The 12,222-nt window shown below is 43.8% G+C and overlaps 1 pseudogene; it reads right to left on the bottom strand.

Annotated features, from left to right (window-relative positions):
• Nucleotides 1-8,087: 8,087 nt before the first annotated feature.
• On the bottom strand, nt 8,088-8,205 carry LOC126207878 (5S ribosomal RNA; annotated as a pseudogene).
• Between the last annotated feature and the right edge of the window lie 4,017 nt (nt 8,206-12,222).

Here is a 12,222-nt window from a genome sequence, read left to right as displayed (position 1 = left end):
CGCTCTTGATACTGCGTATCTCCAAAAATTGAATTCTATGACGATTTTCGAAATGAAATGTCCCGTGCGTCTAGCTCCAACGACACTCCTTCCGCCTTCAGAGCCCGTTACCTACCATCGTGGGGCAATAATCACTTCGGCAAAGTTTATCACGTGATTCACCTGAGTACAAATGGAAGCTCCGCCAATGCACTCTCCTCTTATACCACGTGTGCGCGATATTACCGCCACCTGTATATGTGCATATCGCTGTCCCACCACTTTCAGTGTGCAGTGAAGTGTACAGCACACAGAGTAAAGGCTGCGCACTCGCTCACTGTGACTGCAGACTGTACACGCCGCCTCTTCCCTCCCTTTTCTGAGCGGCCATCGTCTTATTCACTACTAGAATGGCTACCGTTCCTGTTTTTGTAATCAACGTAATTTTTGTTCAGATAATTGAGGCCAGAACATAAATAACATACAACGCAACTAATGACTGCAAAAGAAGTCAAAAGAATTTATGAAACTGCGTAGAACTTGGCTCTTCCATGACTATTGTGAGCTAACTGATTTACTAATAAACACAATTCAATTTAGAGATTACTTGAGCCTCTCATGAGAAGTCAACAAACTTGTTGTAAGGTATGGCTGGCTGGCTCTGAGCACTATGGGACTCAACTGCTGAGGTTATTAGTCCCCTAGAACTTAGAACTAGTTAAACCTAACTAACCTAAGGACATCACAAACATCCATGCCCGAGGCAGGATTCGAACCTGCGACCGTAGCGGTCTTGCGGTTCCAGACTGCAGCGCCTTTAACCGCACGGCCACTTCGGCCGGCTTGTAAGGTATGGTTTTAGTTTAGTTTAGTTATGTGATGTTCCGTGGATCATTTTTATTATTATTTTATCGATATGATGTGGAACAAGTCAGATTACAAGATATATATATATATATACAGTCATGAATAGTGCTAATATTAATATCACCGAAATTTTTAGTTCTACATATGCAGCTACATTTAGAGGTACAATTTTTTTACCAGTTCTGAAACAGCAAATCGTCCATGGAATAGAAGCAGTTGTCTAATAGAAATGATTTTAAGCTAGATACAAAACTTTTCTGTTACGTGCCTTACACTTTAGGCTGTTAGGCAAATGATCAAAGATTTTTATTGCTGAATAGTGTACTCCTTTTTGAGCAACTGACAGCTTCAACAACGGATAGGAAAGGTCATTTTTCCCTCTAGTGTTGTACGCATGAACATCACTGTTCTTCGTGAATTGAGATGGATTATTTATAATGAATTTCATTAGCGAATATATGTACTCTGATGGTGCAGTTAAAATACCTAACTCCTTGAATAGGTGCCTACATGACGTCCTTGGGTGAACACCACTAATTATTCTCACTGCTCTCTTTTGTGCAATCATTACTTTATGTCTAAGTGGTGAGTCATCCCAGAAAACTATTCCATAAGATATTATTGAGTGGAAACATGCAAAGTACGTTAGGAGGCTGATCTGTTTATTACCAAGACTAGCGATTATACGAACAGCGAAAGAAGCTGAACTTAATTGTTTGAGAAGCTCAGTAATGTGCTTTTTCCGGTTCAAGTTGTCACCAATGTGAACACCCAAAAATTTGGAGAAATCTATCCTGTTAACTGAGCCCTGTTCATATGCTACATCATTTGTCGGTATGACTCTAGTCGGTGTATAGAACTGGATATAGTGAGTTTTTTCAAATTTAAGTGAGAGTCCATTTTCTGAGAACCACTTAATAATTCTTTGAAAGACATCCTTAACAAAATGATAATTAAATGGACACCCTAGCTGCAAACAGGCGTTGATGTACTTCATTGGGGACATGTTGAAAATGTGTGCCCCAACCAGGACTCGAACCCGGGATCTCCTGCTTACATGGCAGACGCTCTATCCATCTGAGCCACCACGGGCACAGAGGATAGTGCATCTGCAGGGACTTATCCCTTGCACGCTCCCCGTGAGATCCACATTCCCAACATGTCCACACCACTACATTTGTAGTGCGCCTAATATAATCCTTAACAATATATTCAGCTGTTTTTTTCTGGAATGGGATTTATTATAACACTCGTGTCATCTGCAAAAAGTACTACTTCTGCTTGCTGAACGTTAAGTGAGAGGTCACTCACATGAAAAAGGAACAGCAGAGGACCCAAAATTGAACCCTGTGGGACTCCTTTTGTGATAACTCCAAAAGAATGGCCACGAATGATGGCTATTTTAAATCACAGACACACGTACAGGAACGCAGAAGTAAACACTGTAGCCTTGGAAACAGACGCAGACGTGGAGAACTGGGCAACAGGCGACGGAGCTCGCCTCGTGCTTTTACCTGTCTCCTTCTGGCTGATCAGGCAGCGGCCGGCTGCGCACTGCGTCTGCAACAGAGGGTGCGTTTTGTCCGTCACAGAACGTTTACATCAGTGTGAAACTGATATCACAGATGAAGAGCAGCAAATCTTTAATAATACCACTTAAAGAATTTGCCATTTGTTGGCACAAAAACCTGAGAAGGGACGCAGACGTTCTTTCCTTAATTTCTTTTAACAGTCGATTGCTCAGGAAGTCATCCAAAATAGTATAACGACAGAAGTAACTTTAGTGGTTCAGTATTGAACGAGTTATCCTTGTAATTTCTCCAGTTAAATAAGCAAACAATGATATTTGTGGATGAATTCTGTATTACTGTACTCTGAACCGATAGTAATAGCTTGTATGCAATAACTGCGGCACCATCAGTTGCGTTTACTCCCTTTATTTATAAGCACCTCGCTTTGGTGTTACAATACACCATCTTCAGGTCACCTCTATGACTCTACTCGATCCCGATGAAATCGGGAATCATCACCATAGCTTTTGTAGGAGGTCCAGCAACATCGGCGTCCACAAAACTTCTTACCCTCTGTGATGCGTATGGCGTCAGCTGGCTAGCTTCCAGGGTCGAGGAGAGACCTGAGTATTGTAACAAAGCAGTGGGTTGCTTATAAATAAGACCATAAAAATGGTTCATATGGCTCGGAGCATTATGGGACTTAACATCTGTGGTCATCAGTCCCCTAGAACTACTTAAACCTAACTAACCTAAGGACATCACACACATCCATGCCCGAGGCAGGATTCTAACTTGCGAGCGTAGCAGCAGCGCAGTTCCGGACTGAACCGCCTAGAACCGCTCGGCCACAGCGGCCGGCAAGGATATAAAACGCAACGGAAGGTGTTACCATTACTACATATTGCCACTCAGTAAGGGGTCACAGAGCACCAACCACATTCTACTAGAGTCTGGGGTGCCTTTGCGCAAAACATTACTTCGTGATGTCAAGCAAGGTCACGATAGCAACTCATTGTATATTTTTTCTATATTTTCTCGGTTCGATTGTCAGATTTCATTGCACTTTGTATACAAGAATATGTGTGCGTAAGTCAGTTCAATGATGCTATAAGAGGATTAAATGTTTTCATAGTTCTCCTCCAGCTGCTTAGAATGTCGCGGATACGTTTGCTTACTGTCTTTTATAAATTACCAATTTAGCTTTAGAAGTCCATTCCAGTTTCTTTCCGTGTAGAGACACATGGCCGCAGGTTAGTTTGTTGTGCTGTGAAACGGGTAAAGATTTTCGTAACTTCTGTATGTGCAACACATTTTGTTTCGCGTTCTTCTCCACCCCACTAGTACAAAAATGGTTCAAATGGCTTTGAGCACTATGGGACTTAAGATCTGTGGTCATCAGTCCCCTAGAACTACTTAAACCTAACTAACCTAAGGACATCACACACATCCATGCCCGAGGCAGACTGAAGCGCCTAGAACCGCCCGGTCACACTGGCCGGCCCACTAGTACACTGGTAGTCAAATCTCCAAACTGTGTGCGTAATCACGAAATGCAACAGACTATCATATCACCGTAACTGATCCGCGTGTACCCTGTTGTGGGTAGTGTGTGTTCTCCACCATCAGTGCAGTACTAATCGTATGACTTACTTTTGTAGCGTCCCGTTAGAAAAAACTTTATAAATGACAGTGCTGGTAAACCTCTTACGTTATTTGATTTTCAAACAGCTGAGCAAAACTGAACGTAATCAGACATTTCTCTCTTTACTTATTCTGATCGACACTAAACTGACACACGATATTTTTAGCGTAGCGCAATGTGACTTTCAATAATCCCCACAAAAGAATGGCCCTGACGAACAATAATCTATACCTATCATGAATCACTTACCTCACAAAAATCGAACTACTGCAATACAGAGAGCGCCAATACTGCCAGCTAAATAAAAGACTGAAGGCACTAACTACTGATAGACATGGTTAGCAAATGAAAGATTTTGATAGAGAACAAACAATGTATTTACCTTAATAATCTTCAAAAGTCATCATATACCAATTTTTTATATCCATCTTCACAAATTTCCTTTTTATGACGGACACACGTCCAGATCGTCCGCTCATATTAACATCTCAAAACTGGCTTCTCTCTCCCCACATCCACCACTGCTGGCGGCTCACCTCCAACTGCGCAACGCTACGCGCTGTTCACATCCGACTGCCCACCACTACAATAGCAAATATTCCAACAATGCAAACCAGCCACAGAATGCACACAGCACAGTCAGTGATTTTCATACAGAGCGCTATGTGGCGTACCAACATAAAAACCTAAACAGCCTACTTACACTTTTTTAATGGTGATCGTGCTATTTGGTTCCAGTTCTCTGTTCAGTGAGTAAGTTATCTATACAATCAATGTTATTTCATTATTCAATGTTTTATTCACGAAGCAGTACCGCTGCCCCCTTGTGATAATACTTGGTTGAATGCCTCTGGTTAAGAGCGAGATGATCAGAGAACTTAAATATACGAGTTGCATTCAAGTTCTAAGGCCTCCGATTTTTTTTTCTAATTAACTACTCACCCGAAATCGATGAAACTGGCGTTACTTCTCGACCTAATCGTCCTGCAGACGTACACATTTTCCACAACACTGACGCCATGATTCCATGGCAGCGACGAAGGCTTCTTTAGAAGTCTGTTTTGACCACTGGAAAATCGCTGAGGCAATAGCAGCACGGCTGGTGAATGTGCGGCCACGGAGAGTGTCTTCCATTGTTGGAAAAAGCCAAAAGTCACTAGGAGCCAGGTCAGGTGAGTAGGGAGCATGAGGAATCACTTCAAAGTTGTTACCACGAAGAAACTGTTGCGTAACGTTAGCTCGATGTGCGGGTGCGTTGTCTTGGTGAAACAGCACACGCGCAGTCCTTTCCGGACGTTTTTGTTGCAGTGCAGGAAGGAATTTGTTCTTCAAAACATTTTCGTAGGATGCACCTGTTACCGTAGTGCCCTTTGGAATGCAATGGGTAAGGATTACGCCCTCGCTGTCCCAGCACATGGACACCATCATTTTTTCAGCACTGGCAGTTACCCGAAATTTTTTTGGTGGCGGTGACTCTGTGTACTTCCATTGAGCTGACTGGCGCTAGTTTCTGGATTGAAAAATGACATCCACGTCTCATCCATTGTCACAACCGACGAAAACAAAGTCCCATTCATGCTGTCGTTGTGCGTCAACATTGCTTGGCAACATGCCACACAGGCAGCCATGTGGTCGTCTGTCAGCATTCGTGACACCCGCCTGGATGACAGTTTTCGCATTTTCAGGTCGTCATGCAGGATTGTGTGCACAGAACCCACAGAAATGCCAACTCTGGAGGCGATCTGTTCAACAGTCATTCGGCGATCCCCCAAAACAATTCTCTCCACTTTCTCGATCATGTCGTCAGACCGGCTTATGCGAGCCCGAGGTTGTTTCAGTTTGTTGTCACACGATGTTCTGCCTTCATTAAACTGTCGCACCCACGAACGCACTTTCGACACATCCATAACTCTATCACCACATGTCTCCTTCAACTGTCGATGAATTTCAATTGGTTTCACACCATGCAAATTCAGAAAACGAATGATTGCACGCTGTTCAAGTAATGAAAACGTCGCCATTTTAAGTATTTAAAACAGTTCTCATTCTCGCCGCTGGCGGTAAAATTCCATCTACTGTACGGTGCTGCCATCTCTGGGACATATTGACAATGAACGCGGCCTCATTTTAAAACAATGCGCATGTTTCTATCTCTTTCCAGTCCGGAGAAAAAAAATCGGAGGCCTTAGAACTTGAATGCATCTCGTATATGCTGTTGGATTCATGTACCACGCATTAACTGGGAATTTGCGTCATGATCCGCCACCTTCTTGTTAAGTTACTTTTAGTTAACTGATCTGTTCAGTGGGTTACTTATCATTCCATTATGTTTGTGCGCTGCATACTTCATTTCAGTTATCTGCATTGATGTTAAACGAAGATTGTCTTCGTGCTGTCTCATACAGTACACTGGAAGGTGCTTCTCCGTCCCTGTCGTCACTGTTGTGGTTACGATCTGATTTGTTTTTCTATTCAGATTTTGACATCAGTTGCGTCGTATAGTGAAATAAAATTGTAGTTACGTGTTCATTCCACGTTGTTTTTTCGTTTCTTCACATGTCTCTACGGTGTGGTTTTGGTGAAGAATTGAAGAAGTCTTAGGGTTTTGCTTGAAATTCACCCCGTGACCCAACCCACCCCTTTGGATGCGACTTTCTAGTTTGCTGGGTGTATCAGGAATCACTGAATTCAGATGATTAGTATGTGACAAGGCCCTGTCTGACAACTGGTACGGCAGCGTGAGCTTCTTTGTCTAGCAAGTGTTTTCCCATTGCCTATTTAGAAAGAGCTTTTTAATTCAGAATATTCATCGGTATTTTGGAATAAATCTGTGGTTTGTGTAAACTTGGTTTACTGGTTTAGTAACTTGGTTGTAAATGCATGAAATGTGTCCCATAGGAGCTGTTGGCAGCTCATGACGATGGTTTTGTTCACTGGATTATTTTTCATTACTTAGTTTAAGGCTTGTCCACATTTTTGTGATGAATATCCTGCTGCCATAAAAGTTGTGTGAATTTTGTTTCTGATGACTGTATGATCGTCTCGCCTTTCTGAACTGCAATACTATCGGTAAAAGTATTCTTGTATTATTGTAAGTGTTGTTTTTTGTTTTCGGTTTTATGCCTGTGTTGTGTTTTTGTGGACTTCATTTATATTGTATGTTGACAGAGTAATAGATACGAGAGTGCTTGGATCTGTTTCAGTTAGTGGATTGGAATGATAAAGACCAGAAGCCAGACTAAGATTAGGAAGACTATTCGGTTCACGAATAGTTCATTTCCAGTGGAAACTACTCTTGCCGAGGAGGTGAATTTCCGATAGCTCCTTGCAATTTCTCCAGTGAGGCAGAATAATGCAGATGGGAGAGAGGCCAGTCAGGCACGTCCTGCAACGATACGGCAAAGAAGCGGCGATTAACTGCAGAAAAGGGCTGGAGACACTGTGTCTGCTCTAAAGTACGAGGAGCAGGTCTTCTGGGAGGAGTCTGAATCCAACTGCCTTAAGCTCTATACTGAGCCAGAATGGGGCTCTAATAATTCACATAACCGACCAGTTGGTTCCGATATTTGATCGCAGCTGAGCAGATAAGGTTTAAATGTGGAAATCGACAATGATATACGGCGACCGCTAGTGCAGTTGAAAACATGAGTGAAAATGAAAGTCAGGGCCTACTAAACTTCGGTGTTTTCGCCCACTCTCGATACTATTTCAGTTTCTTTTACACGAAGGAAACAGCGTTTGAAAATTTTTTGTCCACTTCATCAAAGCAAATTGTTCAAGACAACAGAAGGAGAATACTCTCACTGACATGAAAACAAAATGTAAGGCTCTATCCCAAACAGCTGTTGGACAGTGATATTTCATGCGAAATTCGTAAAAAAAAGCATTCCGACTTCAGATCACAAATGGTCCATCGGGACCATCCGACCGCCGTGTCATCCTCAGCTGAGGATGCGGATAGGAGGGCCATGTGGTCAGCACACCGCTCTCGCGGTAATTACGATGGTTTTCTTTGACCGGAACCGCTACTATTCGGTCGAGTAGCTCTTCTATTGGCAACACGAGGCTGAGTGCACCCCGAAAAACGGCAACAGCGCATGGCAGCCCTGATGGTCACCCAGCCAAGTGCCTGCCACGCCCGACTGCGCTTAACTTCGGTGATCTGACGGGAACCGGTGTACCCGCTGCGACAAGGCCGTTGTCTGTTTTGGCTTCCTAACTTTGACGAATTCTTGGGGTTATTGTGACCTCCTGATGCACCGGTGAACAAATAAATGTGGTACACTTATCTGGGCTATGCTCATCACGGTCACGAGAAGTGTCTCTACAAAGTGTGCTCCACCTTCCACTTTCATAACGAGGACAAGGGCATCAGGAAGGTGCTCTCTGCTTGTAAAGCATGCCAAAAACTCAGGCAGAGTTAGCAGCAGTACATCTTTCTGAGCCTCATCCTCACACGTGATGTAGTTTCTGATTGGCTCTTGTCATCAGTGAACCGACCCCTAAGTATCTAGTCCACTGAGGAAGGCCACTGCGAGATCAGTGGCAGCGGCCTTTTTCAAACATTTTCTGTAGGAGATCAGTCACGTAGACAAAATATTCTCAGAGAACGGACTACAGTTTAATTGTCGTCAATAGGTTTAGTATTGCTGGAGAAATGCCGGATCTAGCCTGCTTTCATCTCAGCGTATTACCCGTCTTTGGACACCATCAAGAGAGAGATGAAGGAACTTGGCAAACTGTGTCACACTCTATAGGGCGAACATTAATAAAACCGACAAACTGCAGGGACAGATTACTGACTGCAAATGGAGAGAAAAAAAATGTCCTATGAACATGTGTCCAGAAAAGCATCGTTGCCATGGTAGATGACGCTGTCAAATGAAAGTTCCTCTGACCATGTGGCTTGTGTGTTCCTTGTGTGCTGCGGGCTGTGTGATTGACGCAGTGTACTGTAAGCAGCAGAATGGTCCGGTATTCGTGTCAGGAACAAGCCGAGGTGTTTGTGTACGGCCAAGCAGATGAAAACGGTCCAGACACAGCACGGCTATGCCAAAACAAATACCCTCGTAGACACCGACAACATCACACAACATTTCAAGTCTTCTTTCGGCGTTTATGTGATTGTGGGTCCTTTCAGACAGTGAACGTGCAGGTAATCGACGGACTGGCGTGCACCAGATCTGAAGGACCAGATTCTACAGGATATCGAGACGAACGCTAGTAGATGCTCAAGGCAAATGACCTGTCAACGTGTTGCAAGCCAATGTACAAATATGAATTGGCAATTCATGATGCTAAGTGTGAATAAAATGGTTCAAATGGCTCTGAGCACTATGGGACTTAACTTCTAAGGTCATCAGTCCCTTAGAACTACTTAAACCTAACTAACCTAAGGACATCACACACATCCATGCCCGAGGCAGGATTCGAACCTGCGACCGTAGCGGTCGCGCGGCTCCAGACTGTAGCGCCTAGAACCGCTCTGCCACCACGGCCGGCAAGTGTGAACACATGCATTGCATCCCATGGAGGTCACTTTGAACATTTGTTCTGACGTGGATGGCATGCGGCTCTGTACTGTGCTCCGGGAATATTTGTTGTCGTTGCAAGCACACCGTCCGTTTCCGGACATTTGTTCATAGAACCTTTTTTTTTCGCCTTTCCCAGCCAGGAATCCCTCCCTGCAGTTTCTCGGACTTACTGATGTTTACGCTGTATTGCTCGACGCGTCATGCTGGGGGAATGTGTTTCTGTCAGACCCTACCCTGGAAGTCATAAAGGAGTAGTTCCCACAACTAATCTTCGCTGCCACCAATCACGGTTCTTAAGAGTGAACCACCTGGCGCCAGCACGTGGTCAGTCAATTTTCCTCCTAAACGTGTCTTGTGACACGGAGAAGTTGTCACACTAACACCCGACCACATTAAGAAGGAAGCCGAAGGAGTAAGGAAAGATAAATTACAAGACAAAGTTTAAGAAATGTCAGATTGGCTGTAAAGTCCTAATAAACACAACCGGCTGTCAAATAAACAGAGTTGCATGTCACAAATTCATCATTCATACGCCCCTCGGAATAAGGAGCACCGTTAATACAAATGTTGTGGAAGCTGAAATCCTAAAGTCACGCTAATCGTGTGGCGTAGGTCACTTATCGAATACCAAAATGTCTGTAGAATAATTTTCGCTAAGGTGAGATCGCAAAGTTCATCACTGTGCCTATTTCTTGTAATTCCAAAGTTTAATATCTTGCATTTCTCTGTAACCAGTTAATCAGTGTATAGCTACCGACTTCATTTTATTTTATTTTCCATGGGTGTTGGAATATCGTTGTTATTGTATCCTAGATTCCATCTCTAGAGCTTAGTTATCATGTACCAGGTGCGCTATTCTGTTTGACTGAAATTCATTTACGCTGATTATTAGATAATGTATTGTTTAGATTATCGTTGCGTGCAAATGGATTTCGGTGCTTTTACGGTGAGCCACTAATCGTACCAAGTGACGTGCTGGTTTAGTTCTCCATCGCGAAAGGATCCATTACACTCACCGACAACTGGATTTTTTTTCCAGGAACTATTTCGGTCTCATTTAATAATGGTTTCGAAAACGTCCACATTTTCTTGTGACTGGCTGTACCGTGCTTCCTGGTTGCGGTCTGTCTGGAAATTTCATTCTGTAATTGCCCGGTGATGTTTGAACATTACTGAGTCTCAGAGTCAAATACTACGTCTCGCCGTTCTGTGATCAATCTAATGTAGAAAAATCTAGATGACGCAGATTTACCCGTAATAGGACAAGTTTTAATTTTGCTCTGACACCTAAGCGTTTATCTGTTGGTTATTTTTTATGTCCTGTCGAACAGGCTGGTTTTAAACTACCTCTTTATGCTACCGAGGTGATCAGAAGCACGTCGTTCGTTCATCCACAAAGGCAGGGATTCCTCTTGGGCCCTTTGTTGGTAGTACTGGCAGCCCTACTGTGTAGCAAACCATCCATCTACTCTGTTGAGCCCACTGTTAGGTCGGCATGATATGACCCCACTAAGCGAAAATTTAATATTTTGTTTTGATTGGTTGGATAGTGCTTCTTGTTGTTCTCAATCTGACAGGGAATTAGAGGGGTTGCGTTTGAATGCCTGTGATCTGCAGTGCGTCTTGATGTGGTCTGTCTTTCACTCGTATTCCTCTGCGTAATTATATTATGGTTAACTGAAGTGGGGTTTGATGTTCAGTTACCGAACTTATTTCGACATGTGTTGTCTTCCACTTGCTTTTCAGTCAATTCTGTGAACTGACAAACAGAGTTGCGACGGGTAGCCCATTGCCACCTGCTACCGCCAATACGTTCGTGGAAGACTTCGAGGAACGTGCCCGGGATTCGCCAGCACTGAAACCTGCGGGTTTCGTTTCAGATATGTAGATGATACCGCTGTTGTCGGCCTCGTGGAGATGAGAATTAAACGGATTTAAGAACATCTGAATGGATGCCTTCCCTTCCTGGATGGGTCAGAACGGACGTTTGTTGTATGTTGGGACATGCCACCTCTAGGAATCTAACATATACTGACTTGCATCTACAGGCTGAAATTTGTCACCATCTGATTCAACGCGAAGGGGTGTTTCTTACTTTGGTTCGTAGGGCCCACGTCGTCTCAGACCCCGACAGTTTGTCAGCTGAGTGAAAGTGGAAGACAGGTCAGAGACGCGTTGTGCGATCGACCAACAGTGAATTTGGTGAATGATGATAATAGCAAAGTGGCACGAAAGAATACGACCTTTTAGTCTTACGCAGGTCGTATTTCCAATAGGACTGATCGCATTCTGCGTAAAAATGAACTGAAATCTGGTTTTCGACCACCACCTAAGATTAGGTCCTCTTGCCGAAGCCGGGTGTCTGTCGTTTCCCTTGCAGTAGCGTCATGACATACACTGGTGAGACTTCTGAGCACCTCTGTACAGAGCACAAGCGTCACCCACGCCCACAACAGCTGAGCAAATCTGCCGTTGGAACACTAAAACATGGAGATTCAGGCAGGCACTCCCAGGTACTGGAGAGAGTTATAAGGAAGCAGTTGAGATTAAATTGGCAACTTGCTTCATACGTAGCGATGAGAGCTTTTGCTCCAACTGTATTCGGAATCTTGCTTTCTCCCTGGGCGAACAACAGAGGGATGGAGTTAATGATACCTCAGCCACTGGTTATTAATATTCACTATCG

Source organism: Schistocerca nitens, chromosome 1 (assembly GCF_023898315.1).
Source record: "Schistocerca nitens isolate TAMUIC-IGC-003100 chromosome 1, iqSchNite1.1, whole genome shotgun sequence".
Classification (NCBI taxonomy): domain Eukaryota; kingdom Metazoa; phylum Arthropoda; class Insecta; order Orthoptera; family Acrididae; genus Schistocerca; species Schistocerca nitens.
The sequence above is the reverse complement of the archived record's forward strand: the minus strand, read 5'-3'. Positions and strand labels throughout refer to the sequence as shown.